The 14,917-nt window shown below is 37.5% G+C and overlaps 1 non-coding gene across 1 annotated transcript; it reads left to right on the top strand.

Moving 5' to 3' along the window:
* Positions 1-5,021: 5,021 nt before the first annotated feature.
* On the top strand, positions 5,022-5,115 carry LOC114821266 (small nucleolar RNA Z107/R87). Its single transcript, XR_003768712.1, has one exon. It is a non-coding gene; the product is annotated as a small nucleolar RNA Z107/R87 (small nucleolar RNA).
* The last annotated feature ends 9,802 nt before the right edge of the window (positions 5,116-14,917 follow it).

Raw genomic sequence — 14,917 nt, 5'->3', positions numbered from 1 at the left:
AAACGATATATTTTATTAGATTAGATATTAATTTAAGATACATATATTTTTAGGAAAACTAATGAAAATGGTTTGAAAACTTTGAGTTTTAACGATAATGACAAAATAAATGGTAAAGTGAATAGTACTAGGTTTGACTTTTTAGTGTAAAAATGTGATTTTTCGTTAAAGTGAACAGTACCACGAACTTTTCGTTAAAACTCCCTATATTTTTTTTTTAACAAACAAGATTATCTACATTAAGGGGTTGGAGGAGTGGGCTAAGACTCACAATAGCTACCAATAATGTAGTTCAAATTCGCTTTTGGCAAGAATCAAATCTAAGATATCTCACTTATAAGTGAAGATACATACATTAGTTATCTTTAAAGAAAATCTACAAAAGATTCAAGTACTTTAGTAACATATAATTTGACAGATGAGTACTTTAATTTATAATGAAGATACATACATTAGTTATCTTAAAAAAAAAAAAAAACTACAAAAGATACAAGTACTTTAATTTAGGGAACTGTTATTAACACTTCAAAAATCTCATTCTACACTCCTCACAAGTGTATTTTTCTTTCTAATTATAGAAAGTTTGGAGTGCACAATAATATTTGTGGAGTGCCAATAACAATTCCCTTTATTTAAAGGAAAACTAATAAAAATTTCAAATCTTTACATTTTAATAAAAAAATCATCTATCAACTTTATTTAATGATAAGGACAAAAGAATAAATATATAAATAAATAAAGAACCCAACTTGTGCTGGGCGCGACCCCCATATAAACTGATACAACAAATCCTTCATGTTTTGCTTGGTGCACGCATTGTGAACACTTAGATACGAGTTACTTTGGAGTTGGTCAAGGCACATGCCTACATAAACACGACCCCCACCCACCCCCCTTTCCACACTTCACTTTTTTCTCCCATTGTCAGCTACATTAATAGATTTTATTTTATTTTATTTTTTTGCTTAGAATAAAAAAACAGAAGATTTCAGATTGAATTACGTTTTGCAGTTTTATTTTTGTGGTGTTGTTTTTCAATAGTAGCCAAGATGACGAGAGATTTTTCAATGTGCCTGTAACACAGGATGATATACCACATGTCTCTATACAAGTAGTGAGATTCTTGTGTTAAAAAATTAATAATGTTGATGTACAAAATCAGCGAGACTTTGGAACAACGTAAAGTGTCAGGTTTGTGACCTTCGCCCAGTTGCTCCGGTCACCTAGTGAGGATAATATGTAAAAGGAGAGGATAGGGAAGCAAACACAAGATGTACGTGGTTCGTCCTAAGTTTGGCTATGTCCACGGAGTAGATGAGTTCTCATTAATAGTAAAGGATTACAAAAATACATAAGTTAAAGCATAATCATCATTAGTGGGTTCTAATGACTAGTTTAAATACAATAATGACATTAGGGATTAATTGTAGGAGAATGATCTTCTTTTATAATTGAGGAGAGTCTCCAACTTTTTTCCAAGATCAATATGGGACTCTATGAGTTTTATTCTGACGTTGACATGTGTCTTGCTGTGATTGGCTTCCTGATGAGAGGGAAACTCTTGTGCTTCGGCATGGATGCCTCAACATGAACCCCTCAGTGAGTTCTTGAAGGTATGATATTGACCGATGTTTGATATTTTTAGGTTTTGTCAAAGTATGATACAAACAAATATGGAACAAACAAATAACATAAAAAATAAAATTTCTCACCATTTACATAATGATACGTGGTGTACCATTTGTGTTACAGACATAAGGAAAAATATCCCACCACTTAAATAGTATTCAGTATTTTAATTTGGTAATTGAAAATAACCTTTTTAGATATAATTACTAAGAACATAATTTTCTTAAGGTTTTGATTAAAGGATCACTTCTGGATTCATCATTTTCGGCGTAATGGGTGCTTTTAAAGGATCAAATAGGGTCTAAGTTTCAAACTTATGAAACTGAACTAAGAATTAGACACTATTTATAAAACTTGACCAATAAGTAGACACTATATATAAAATTGGACCAATAAATAGACATTATTTATGAAACTGGACTAATAAGTATATACTATTTATGAAATGAAACCAAGAATTAGGCATTATTTCTAAAACTAAACCAATAGGTGAAAACTATTTATGAAACTAGATTATACAATATTTATGAAACTGGATCAAGAACTAGACATTATTTATGAAACATGACCAAGAATTAGACACTATTTATGAAAGTGGATCAATAATTAGGCACTATTTATGAAAGTGAACTAAGAACTAGGCACTATTTGTGAAAGTAGACAAAAAACTAGACACTATTTATGAAACTTGACCAATAAATAGTGTAGTACATTTTTCATAAATAGTGTTCAGTGTTTCATAAATAGTTTCTAGTTTCATAAACAATCTCTGTGACGGACGCGCATGTCTTTCTTTTTTTAAATTAAAATTGTGCCATTTTCATTAAAATTTAAGTTCTTTTGTCATTTTATTAAAATTTAAGGGTTTTTCATTAATATTTAATTCTTTTTCATTAAATAAAGTTATAACATGATTTTGGTTGCAATAAACTTAGCCCAAGCTCTTTCCATGAAAGTTCCCTTAATTTAAAGATATAATTTGACAGATGAGTAATGTCATTATAAGGCACAAAATTGAAAGACACTATTCACTGCAGATAGACTTACATATAACCGTAGGGGTCTAACTCTACTATGGCCATTTAAATCTTTTCTTTTTTTGACGAATGATAGGATTATTTATAAGGAAAACTAACGAAAATAACTTCTAATCTTTGCATTTTAATTAAAAATTATCTAATAATTTTATCTAATGATAAAGATAAAAGAATAAAAAAAATATAAAAAAAAACATAAAAAACACAAACATGCGCTGGGCTTGCATACACTCACCCTCCCAAATTCCTCTTTTTTTTTTCCTCCCGTTGTCAGCTATCGTTATGGGATTTTTATTTTTTTGCTTAGAATAAGAAAAAGATTTTAAATCGAATTACATACCCTAGTTTTATTTTTATGGTGTTATTTTTTAATAGTAGTCAAGATGACACCCAAACTCAAGAAAATTGGACTAAGAGCTACATTTAATTATTGTAGGTATTTAAAATATGTGAGGGAATTTTAATTTGGTAATTGAAAAAATATTTTTAGATATAATTAGTGAGAACATAATCTTCTCAAGGTTTTGATTTAAAGGATCACTTCTGAATTCATCGTTTTCGGCACAATGGGTGCTTTCACAAGACCAAACACCGTCTAACTTTCAAACCTTATGAAACTAAACAAAGAATTAGACACTATTTATACAACTTGACTAATAACTAGACATTATTTATGAAACTGGACCAATAAGTAAATATTATTTATGAAATTAGACCAAGAAGTAGACACTATTTATTAAACGAAACCAAGAATTAGGCACTATTTCTAAAACTAAACAAATAGGGAAACTATTTATGAAACTGGATTATATAGTATTTATGAAATTGTACCAAGAACTAGACACTATTTATGAAACATGACCAAGAATTAGGCACTATTTATGAAAGTGGACCAATAACTAGGTACTATTTATGAAATTGGACCAAGAAAGAGATATTATTTATGAAACTGGACCCAATAACTAGACATTATTTATGAAACATGACCAAAAACTAAACACTATTTATGAAAGTAAACCAAGGACTAGGCACTATTTATGAAATTTGACCAATAAATAGTGTAGTACGTTTGGTTTCATAAATAGTGTTTAATTTCATAAATAGTATAATACCGTTAAGTTTTATAAATAATGTAGTACCGCTAAGTTTCATAAATAGTGTAGTACTGTGCAGTTTCAAAAACGGTATTTGTGATGGACGCAAGGGTCCCGCAAGGTTTTTTTTTATTTTTTTATTTTTTTTATATTAAAATTGTGTCATTTTCGTTACAATTTAAGTTCTAAGGGCATAGGTAAGTGGTTGTTTGGTCCAACTAATCCACTTTGTTGGAGACATTTTCAGCTGATGGTTCAAGCTGGTTTCGTAGCGTGTGGAAGCCATGGTCGCAAGCTTTGCCACACGGTTGATGCTCACTGCACAACAATGGTTGAATGCTAACAAGTTTGTGGGCGGAACATCCCCTAATTTGCTTAGGGATATTTTGTAATTTGCTTATGTATTAACATTTGAGGATAGTTCATTTCGTCGTGCGAGACACTCTTTTTCCTTCGACCGAGTTGAAAGTTCCGGCAAGGTTTTATTGAGCCCCACTATGCACACTATCCTTAATTTGTTCTCAAATTGTACTTGTTCTGTGTTGTTTGCAATGAATATCAAATATCGTCTTTCGCTCAAAAAAAAAAAGAAGGTTCTTTTGTCATTTTTATTAAAATTTAAGGATTTTTCATTAAATAAAGTTATAACATGGTTTTTTGTTAAAATAAATTTAGTCTAAGCCCTTCTCGTGAAAGCTCCCTTATTTATGTTTTTTTTTTACTTTTTTTTATTAGCACCCCACATAATGTTGAATGCATCCCACATTAAAATTTAATATTAAGTGGCTTATGTGACCTACTATGGAATGACAATTTTGACCTTATGAGGTTTAAAGAAAATAAGAAATTTCTAAATACACCTCAAATTACTTTTAACGTATTATTTATCTTCTTCAACTATCAAAACTCCTCTCACCCTCCACTCCATTATTGAATAAAATTCTAACTATTGAAACTATAAACGCATTGATTAAGAAAAAATTTAACGAATGGAACACGATATCAATATTTCAAAATTTTCACATGAGGTAAAGTTTCATATTTGTCATTGTTTTAATTATTCAATGACATCGGTAATTATTTAAGCCTGCTTTTGTTTTCCATACTACCCAATTTCATAGGAGGCCAACCTAGCAACGCCTTTTCCATTCTTATTCATCTTTTGGGGTTTACTTTTGATCTGTTAGGTTCCTCCTAGTTGCCATTTTTAGCATAAATCTTTTTTTGTTAGCAAAAGGCTTAAACAGACAGAGAAAAGGAGATTGGCTATGATGACCCAATGAAATTCAAGCTCAACAGACCGGATTATAGACTTCTCTTTTTAGAGAATGTTAGGGTTTTAATCCTAAGTCACTTTAATTTATAAAATTGAAAATGAGTATTATTAGATTTGAAGAATATGGGATGTATAGAAAATGTGGGATGTATGTGGAAAATATTAGGTGTATGAGAATGTGGGGGTGTAAGGGTATTATGAGAAAGTATGTGAGGTGTATTAAGATAATTTTTAATTAAAAAAGCATATGTGGGGTATATTAAGATAATTTTTAATTAAAAAAGCAAATCTGGGGTGTATTAAGTATGTGAGGTTTAATCAACGATACGTGGGGTGTTGATAGAATAAGCTTATTTTGTTTGTCAATTTTTATTAGATTAGTTACTTATGGGGTTCGAATTTACACCGTTATGCAAAATCTCAACTCATTTTCACCGATAAAGGGCTACTTACACTAACCATGTGTTTGGTGAGAAAAGAAAAGTCGGGAAACGGAGCGTGGAAAAGTCGAAGTCCATCCATTGATGCACAAAATCAGTGAGGACTTTGGTACAACAGAAAGTGTCAAGTTTATGACCTTCGCTAAATTACTCCGGTCACTAGTGTGGATAAGTATGTAAATGGATAGAGATAGGAAGGCAAACACAAGATATATGTGGTTCACCCAGATTGGCTAAGTCCACGGAATAGAGGAGTTCTCATTAATTGTGAAGGGTTTACACAAGTACATAGGTTCAAGCTCTCCTTTAGTGAGTACTAGTGAATGATTTAGTACATATGACATTAGGAAATATTGTGAGAGAATGATCTCTATTTATAGAAGAGAGTTTCTAGTTTCATTATGACATTTACACGTGTTGTGTTGTGATTAGCTTTTGATGTTGACACGTGTCGCGTTATGATTGGCTTCTGATGTCAACATATGTCGCGCTGTGATTAGCCTCCTGGTTGGAGGGAAACTCTTCTGGGTCCTTGACGGTATAACGTTGATCGGTGCTCAGTAGTTTCGGGATTGGTCAAGTATGGTACAAACAGTGCTCCCCTAAGTTTCCGAGTGAGGGAAGCTCCTCGGTTGAGGACTTTCAAGATCCAAGCCATTGAGTAATCATGAAACTTCTAAGTACCGAAGTGTGGTATCATTTTCACTTGCCTTATCTGTCTCATATGTAGATTTAGCATCTTTTCTGGAAGTACTTTTCCTTCATCCAGGGGTGGTATCTTTAACCGATGAAGATGCACAAGGTAATGTATCAATTTCACTTGAAGCTTTACTTGTAGTTTCGAGCTTGGTCAAGTGCGATACAAACCCTATAGTAGGAGTCCCCTAAGTCGCCGAGCTAGAAGATTTGCCGAAGGAGGTAGCAGACAAGGTAAGCAATCAGACTTCCAAGCAAGCAACCTGGATTAAAGGTTCGACTTTGGCTTCCGGTTGATTGTTCTCTTTCTCATTGTGTCGTAAACAACAACAAGGATAAGGAGAAGCAAATGGAGAAGAGATGATATGAGATACTTTTGCTTTTGAAGAAGTAACTTTCCACAGGCTTATTCTTGAACTGGACTGGAGGGTTTTCTGGTTTCCTCCGGAGTATAAGGCCGACTCAAGAATTTGAGGGTTAAAACAAGTCCATCAAATCTAGAGTACGTTCGACCCTGATGATATGGGATGCTTTTGCAGTTGATAAAGTAGTGGATGTATCGACACGTGTTCTATTACGCTTGTCCCCATATGCTTCCTTGTATCCTTCTCACTTGCCCTATCTGTTCCTCAGGCAGATGTGGTATCTTCTCTGAAAGCATAAGATGTTGAAGATGAGTACTCGAGAGCAATGCTAGGTAAGTAATCAGGCAAGGGGTTCCAGGCAGTCAGTTCTTGACTAGAAGCTTGATTCCAAGTGCTGATTGATTGCTCTTTTTCTCATTGTCTTGCAGGTAAGAATAAGGCCAAAGGAAAGGACAGGGAAAAAGCATGATATAAGATATTTTTGCTTTTAACCATGATGATATGAGATACTCTTGCTCTGGTGTGGCTGTTTTGCAGAGGCATTATCGGGAGGAAAAGAAGTTGAGTGTTTCGAGAGACTCTGCTGAGAGTGCCCTCTTGGATGTGAAGAAAAGTTGAGCATTTTTTTAATTTGTAGGTCTACCTGGCTGTGGAGGATGGAGGTCGACATATATAGGAGTTTCCCTAACAACAAGTAGTAGTGCTATTCCTTTACCCTTCTTGGTCATAACAATGTAGTGGGATCTGCAAGCTTCACGTGTTTTAACTTTGTCAGAGTACTTTGAAAAAGTGGTATGTGGTATCTGGAAAGCTAATGTTGCATGTGAAGATTGCAGACAAGCTTTATCCAAGGAAATCTGGCTCTCGAAGTTCGGAGAGTGATGCCTCTTCGGTTTTCGAACAAGCAATCTTGTCGGGGATCTGGCTCTTGAGATTCAGAGAACGGTGTCTCTTCGATTTTTGAGAAAGTAATCCTGTTGGGAGTCTGACTCTTGAGATTCGTAAAGCAGTGTCTCTTCGATTTTTTAGAAAAGTAATCCTATTGGGAGTCTAGCTTTCGAGATTTGAAGGGCGGTGCCTCTTCGACTTTTGAGCACGTAATCCTGTTAGGAGTCTGGCTCTTGAGATTCAGAGAGGGATGCCTCTTCGATTTTTGAGAAAGCAATCCTGTTGGGAGTCTGACTCGAGCAGTGTCTCTTCGATTTTTGAGAAAGTAATCCTGTTGGGAGTCTGGCTCTTGAGATTCAGAGGGCGGTGCCTCTTCGATTTTTGAGAAAACAATCCTGTTGGAAGTCTGACTCGAGCAGTGTCTTTTCGTTTTTTGAGAAAGTAATCCTATTGGGAGTCTGGTTCTTGAGATTCAGAGGGCGGCGCCTCTTTGATTTTTGAGAAAGCAATCCTGTTGGGAGTCTGACTCGAGCAGTGTCTCTTTGATTTTTGAGAAAGTAATCATGTTAGGAGTCTGGCTCTTGAGATTCAGAGGGCGGTGCCTCTTCCATTTTTGAGCAAGCAATCTTGTTGGGAGTGTTTTCTCGAATGTGAGTAAAGGTTGGGCATTTTTGCCAGTCTGTCTTGCCATGGAGCATGGAGGTTGACACACATTGGGACTTTCTAGTTATCAAGCAGTGGTGTTGTTCCTTTGCCTTTATGGGTAATAGTAGTGTAGTTGGACCTTCAAAATTTATGTGTCTAAACTTTGTCAGAGATCTTTGGCAAAGTTATCTGTGGTACCCGATGAGCTAATGTTGTGTGTGGAAAGTGGTGTATCTTCAGAATCCGGAGAGTGGTGCCTCTTCGGAATCCGGAGAGTCGTGCCTTTTCGATTTTTGAACCAACGACCCTGTTGCCCTTTCTTTTATAAGGGCACCAATTGTGTGCAAGAAGTACATTCAGAGAATTATTGCTTGTAGGAATTTTCCCCTTACTTCAGAGATTTATTGCACCTCATTTCTTCTTCATCATTTATGAGAATGTCTGGCCCATCCGACCGTCGTTTTGACTTGAACTTTGGTGAAGAGGCATCCATGCCTTCTCAAGACAACATATGACACCCATCATTCTTATCCCATACTGGTCCTCTTACCGTTGGGGACTTTGTGATGAAGAATGATATGACCGCTGCGGTGGTGGCTAGGAACCTTCTCACTCCCAAAGATAACAGACTACTTTCCAAACGGTTTGATGAGTTGGCTGTTAAGGATTCTCTGGCTCTCAGTGTTCAGTGTGCAGGTTCTGTGTATAATATGGCTTAACGCCTATTTGCTCGAACTCGCCAAGTTGAATAATTGGCGGTTGAAGTGATAAGTCTCAAACAGGAGATTAGAGGGCTCAAGCATGAGAATAAACAGTTGCACAGGCTCGCACATGACTATGATACAAACATGAAGAGGAAGCTCGACCAGCTGCAGGAATCTGATGGTCAGATTTTACTTGATCATCAAAGGTTTGTGGGTTTGTTCCAAAGGCATTTATTACCTTCGTCTTCTGGGGCTGAACCGCGTAATGAAGCTCCAAATGATCAACCTTCAGTGCCTCCTTCTTCTGGGGTTCTGCCTAGTACTGAGGCTCCAAATAATCACCCTCTGGTGCTTCATCTTCTGGGGCTCTGCCAACTGCTGAGATTTCTCCTGAGCAACCTTTGTGAAGGCTCCCTCTTGTTTGTTTATTTTGATTCATGTATATGTACATATTTGTGACTTATCAGAGATATCAATAAACAAGCTTTGCTTCATTTCAATGTATTGTGTTAAATACATCAAGGCCTTCTTCACTAAGTTCTTTGAATTTTTCCTTTTGTTGAAACTTGTATGTTGAAGCTTTGTGTGTGAAACATGTAGGTTGAGGTAATGCTCCCTTAATTTCCCAAGTGAGGAAAACTTCTTGTTTGGAGACTTGAAAAATCCAAGTCACTGAGTGGTCGTGAGACTTCCGAGTATCAAGGTGCAGTAGCATATGGTAGGAGTCCCCCAAGTCTCCGGTCGAGGGAGCTGACGAATGAGGCATTTCCTTTCTAAGTGGTAGCCCAAAACTCCTTCTTCATATATATTTGTTATGAAAGTTGTTAGGCCAAAAGAAGAGGAGGCCTAGGCAATTTTTTTTTGATTTATTTTTTCAAATTTTTGAATTTTTGAATTTTTGAATTTCCGAAAATATATATATTTTAAAGCTTTGTAAGTGAAGTTTTGGTGTTGAAGCTTTGTAGGTGAAGCTTTCAGGTTGAAGCGTTGTTGGGCACCATTAATTGATTTTGCTTCACACTATCTTGATCAAGATAGTATGAAGCTTTTGTGTTGAAGCTTAGTAGGTGAAGCTTTTGTGGGTGAAGCTTTTATGGGTCAAGCTTTTGTGGGTGAAGCTTTTGTGAGTCAAACTTTTGTGGGTGAAGCTTTTGTAGGTGAAGTTTTTGTAAGTGAAGTTTTTGTGGGTGAAGCTTTTGTGGGTGAAGCTTTTGTGGGTCAAGCTCTTGTAGGTAAAGTTTTTGTGGGTGAAGCTTTGGAGTTGAAGCTTCTTTAAGTGAAGCTTTGGAGTTGAAGCTTCTTTAAGTGAAGCTTTGGAGTTGAAGCTTTGTAGGTGAAGCTTTGGAGTTGAAGCTTTTGTTGGGTACCATGAATTGATTTTGCTTCACACTATCTTGATCAAGATAGTGTGAAGCTTTTGAGAATTTGTAGTTGTCCTCCATTGATGAAGCTTTTGTGTTGAAGCTTTTGTGGGTGAAGCTTTTGTGTTGAAGCTTTTGTAGGTGAAGCTTTGTAGGTGAAGCGTTTGTTGGGTACCATGAATTGATTTTGCTTCACACTATCTTGATCAAGATAGTGTGAAGCTTTAGTGTGAAGCTTTTGAGAATTTGTAGTTGTCCTCCGTTGATGAAGCTTTTGTTGGTGAACCTTTTATGGGTGATTTTTTTTTTTTTTTGGGAGAGACAACATATACAAATTTTGGTTCCACACTGTTGAGCAAGAGATTGTGATGCAAGCCACACCTTGTAGTAGCCGAAGGTTTGGATGAACCATATAAATTCAATTTGCTTCGAACAGTCTTGAATTTGCTTCGAAGGTTTAAGAATTGTAGTTGCCCTTCATTGATGAAGCTTTTTTTGGTACCATAAATTGGTTTTGCTTCACATTGTCTTGATCAAGAGTGTGTGAAGCTTTTGAGAATTGTGGTTGCCCTTCATTGATGAAGCTCTTGTTGGCACGATAAATTGGTTTTGCTTCACATTGTCTTAGTCAAGAGTGTGTGAAACTTTTGAGAATTGTGGTTGAACTTCTTTGATGAAGTTTTTGTTGGCACCATAAATTGGTTTTGCTTCACACTGTCTTGATTAAGAGTGTGTGAAGCTTTTGAGAATTGTGGTTGCCCTCCATTGATCAAGTTCTTGTTGGCACCATAAATTGGTTTTGCTTCACATAGTCTTGATCAAGAGTGTGTAAAGCTTTTAAGAATTGTGGTTGAACTCCTTTGATGAAGCTCTTGTTGGCACCATAAATTGGTTTTGCTTCACACTGTCTTGATCAAGAATGTGTGAAGCTTTTGAGAATTATGGTTGCCCTCCATTGATGAAGCTTTTGTTGGCACCATGAATTGGTTTTGCTTCACACTGTCTTGATCAAGAGTGTGTGAAGCTTTTGAGAATTGTGGTTGCCCTCCATTGATGAAACTCTTGTTGGCACCATGAATTGGTTTTGCTTCACACTGTCTTGATCAAGAGTGTTTGAAGCTTTTGAGAATTGTGGTTACCCTCCATTGATGAAGCTTTTGTTGGCACCATAAATTGGTTTTGCTTCACACTGTCTTGATCAAGAGTGTGTGAAGCTTTCTATGAGTTGTAGTGTTTGCATTGTTACAGAGGAGAAATGTCTGAAGTAGATGTAAGAGGGTTGAATAGCTCGATCTTCGTATGCCATGCACTGAAGTTGTTATTGGCTTGCAATAAAACTTTGTTGGTGACTATAACTCTTGTTGGGCATAAGTGCTCCCCTAGTTGAGTTGTCAAGCTTGAGGGTTTTTGATTATTTGTGAATGCTAGGAGTTCACATGTACAAGTTGTTCCACTTGTCTTCTGGTATGTGAAATGAATGGTGAGTTGCTTTCATCACTTGGTTGGTGGTACGAATGTGAGTTTCTTCATTACCTTTCATCACGTTTCATCACATGGTTGGTGGCACAATGATGAGTTCCTTTTTCACCTGGTTGGTGGCATCAATGGCAAGTTGCCAAATGATATTAGAGTACGAGTTGTACATTTCATCACCTGGTTGGTGGTATGAAGATGAGTTCATTCTTCACCTGGTTGGTGGCATGAGTGGCAAGTTGCCAAATGATATTAGAGTACGGGTTGTACATTTCATCACCTGGTTGGTGGCATGAAAGAGAGTACGGGTTATATATTTCATCACCTGGTTGGTGGCATGAGTGGAAAGTTGCCAAATGATATTAGAGTATGGGTTGTACATTTCATCACCTGGTTGGTGGCATGAAGGAGAGTACAGGTTATAGATTTCATCACCTGGTTGGTGGGATGAAGATGAGTTCCTTCTTCACATTTCATCACCTGGTTGATGAGAATAAGGGCAAGGTGTCTAGGCACATTGTAGCAAGTGTCGAATGACACAAAGTATGTTGAACCCTTTCAAAACACAGTTGGCTTATGTATAAATGTGTTGGAATGTATGATTGAACGAATATACTGTGAAGCTGTTCGTTTATTTGTATAGTCTTGTTGACATATACTTAGACTTTGTTTCATGTTGGAAGTATTCATGTTGAAGCTTTGAACCCGAGTGTTTCATTGCCAGGAATGTAAGGGGATTAAGACCGAGTTGTCTAAATCACCTCTTTATTGAATTCATGCCAAATAGTCTTCGTGACATAGGATGCCGAACGGCTGAAGCTTAACACTTGTACAATGTGAGTTTATTTGTAATAGTACTTCAAGTGATCAGCGTTCTATGGATGGCCAAGGGTCTTGCCATCGGAGCTTCTAAGCTTGTAGGAGCCAAAGCGACTAATGCTAACAACTTCAAATGGTCCATTCCAGTTTGGACTAAGTGTTCCTTCACTCAGGACTCTGTCGCAGAGTAATCTTTTCTTCAATACCCAGTCCCCACTTTGAAAGAACGGGGTTTGACCCTTGAGTCATAGTACTTGGAGATGTACTATTTGTAGGCGACATTCCTCAAGTGAGCCTGGTTTCTGTGTTTCTTGACTAGATCTAAGTTGAGGGTAAGTTATTTGTTATTTTCGCTTTGCACGTAGTTTTGGACTCGGAACGTTGCTTGCTCAAGCTTAACTGGGACTACTGCCTCTGTACCAAAGGCAAGTGAGAATGGGGTATCTCCTGTTGATGTCTGATACGAAGTGCGGTATGACCAAAGAACTTGGGGTAAAAATTTTGGCTAACAACCTTTAGCCTTGTCCATGCTGGTTTTCAAAGTTCGCTTGATTATTTTGATGATGGCTTTAACTTGTCCATTAGACTGGGGATGAGCTGGGGAGGCAAAACATAAGTTGATCCTGAACTTAGAGCAGAATATCCTGAACTTATTGTTGTCAGTGACTATCACATTGGAAATGCCGAATCTGCAAAAGATGTTCTTCCATACGCAGTCTTCTATTTTTGCCTCAATAATGGTTGCCAAGGTTTCTACTTCAGCCCACTTTGTGAAGTAGTCAACTGCAACAATTGCATATCGAACCTTGCTCTTCCCTGCAGACATTGGGCCTATCAAATCAAGTCCCCATTGGGCGAGAGGCCAAGGGCTGATCATAGGAGTGAGTGGCTCGGGAAGGAAGTGAGGAATAGTTGCGTAGCGTTGATACTTATCACATGAGCTGGATATTCTAATGGCATCTTGGTGGAGTGTTGGCCAGTAATATCCTTGGCGAAAAGCCTTGTGTGCTAGGGATAGAGATCCAGCATGATCTCCGTAGACTCCTTGATGTATTTCCTGAAAGACAGTTTCTGCCTCTACGGGCGTAAGGCATCTTAGGTATGGTAGGTTAAAACCTTGCTTGTAGAGTTGGTCATTAATGATCAATTAACGGGTAGCCTTGTATCGAATTTTCTTAGCTTGGACTCTGTCATTTGGAAGGGTGCCATGAGCAAGGAATCTATAAATCGGGGTAATCCAACGATCCCCCTGTTGTAAGTTGCACACTTCCACAGCCATGGTGCTTGGTGCTGCCAATAATTCGACCTGAATTTTTCTCGCAATCTTGTCTTCCACTGTTAAGGCGAGGTGTCTGCATGACTATTTGCCGCTCGAGGAATTTGGGTGATCTGGTAGTGGAAGTGTTTGAGCAACAATTGTGTTTGTGCCAGATATGTTGCCATGGAGCTATCCTTATCGTCAAAGTTGTTGGTGACCTGGTTAACCACCAATTGGGAGTCATTGAAGATATCCATTCGTTTAACCCCAAGGTGTTTGACCAAACGTAAGCCTACTAGAAGGGCTTCATATTCGGCTTCATTGTTCGACGCTTGAATTTGAAACGAATAGCATATTCCATTGCCACTTTGTTAAGGGTCGTAAGGACTACTCTTGCTCCACAACCCTGTTGGTTGGACGAGCCATCAACATATAGGCTCCATGCTGGGGCTGTTGGTTCTGTTTTCTGAGCTTCCGAGGGTAATAAAACCATTTATTTAGGTGTAGAAACAATGTCAACAGGATATGTGAAGTTGGCAATGAAGTTTGCCACTGCTTGGCCCTTCTCAGCTGGCTTTGGTTGGTAGGAGATGTCAAACTCACCCAATGCTATCGCCTATTTGATCATTCGCCCGGAAGTGTCAGGACTTTGGAGTATCTATCGAAGATGATGATTGGTAAGCACGATGATGGAGTGTGCTTAGAAGTAAAGGCGAAGTTTTCGAGCAGACATGACCAATGCTAGAGCCAATTTCTCAATGTTGGAGTATCGTGTCTCTGCATCTTGTAAGGCCTTGCTAGCGTAGTACACAGGCCGTTCGACATTACCATCATTTCGAATGAGAACGGAACTTAATGCTGAAGTCGATACAGACAGATAGATAATGAGAATGTCACCAACCTCAAGTTTGGAGAGCAGAGGGGCTTTACTCATGTAGTATTTGAGGTTCTTGAATGCTTCAGCACATTTATCGGTCCATGTAATGTACTTCTTACTTCCCCTTAAGTGCTTTGAAGAAAAGAGCACATCTGTCTGTGGCCTTAGAGATGAACCTAGTTAAGGCTGCCACTTTGCCAGTAAGGCTTTGAATGTCTTTTGAAGTTACCGGTTCCTTCATATCGAGGATTGCTTTGATCTTCTTGGGATTAGCCTCAATGCCTCGTCAGCTTATCATGAAGCCTAAGAATTTACCAGAGCCTATGCCGAAGGCACATTTGTTGGGGTTCAACCT

Source organism: Malus domestica, chromosome 14, assembly GCF_042453785.1.
Source record: "Malus domestica chromosome 14, GDT2T_hap1".
Lineage (NCBI taxonomy): Eukaryota > Viridiplantae > Streptophyta > Magnoliopsida > Rosales > Rosaceae > Malus > Malus domestica.
Note: the sequence above shows the minus strand (reverse complement) of the source record. Positions and strands in the feature narration are given on the sequence as shown.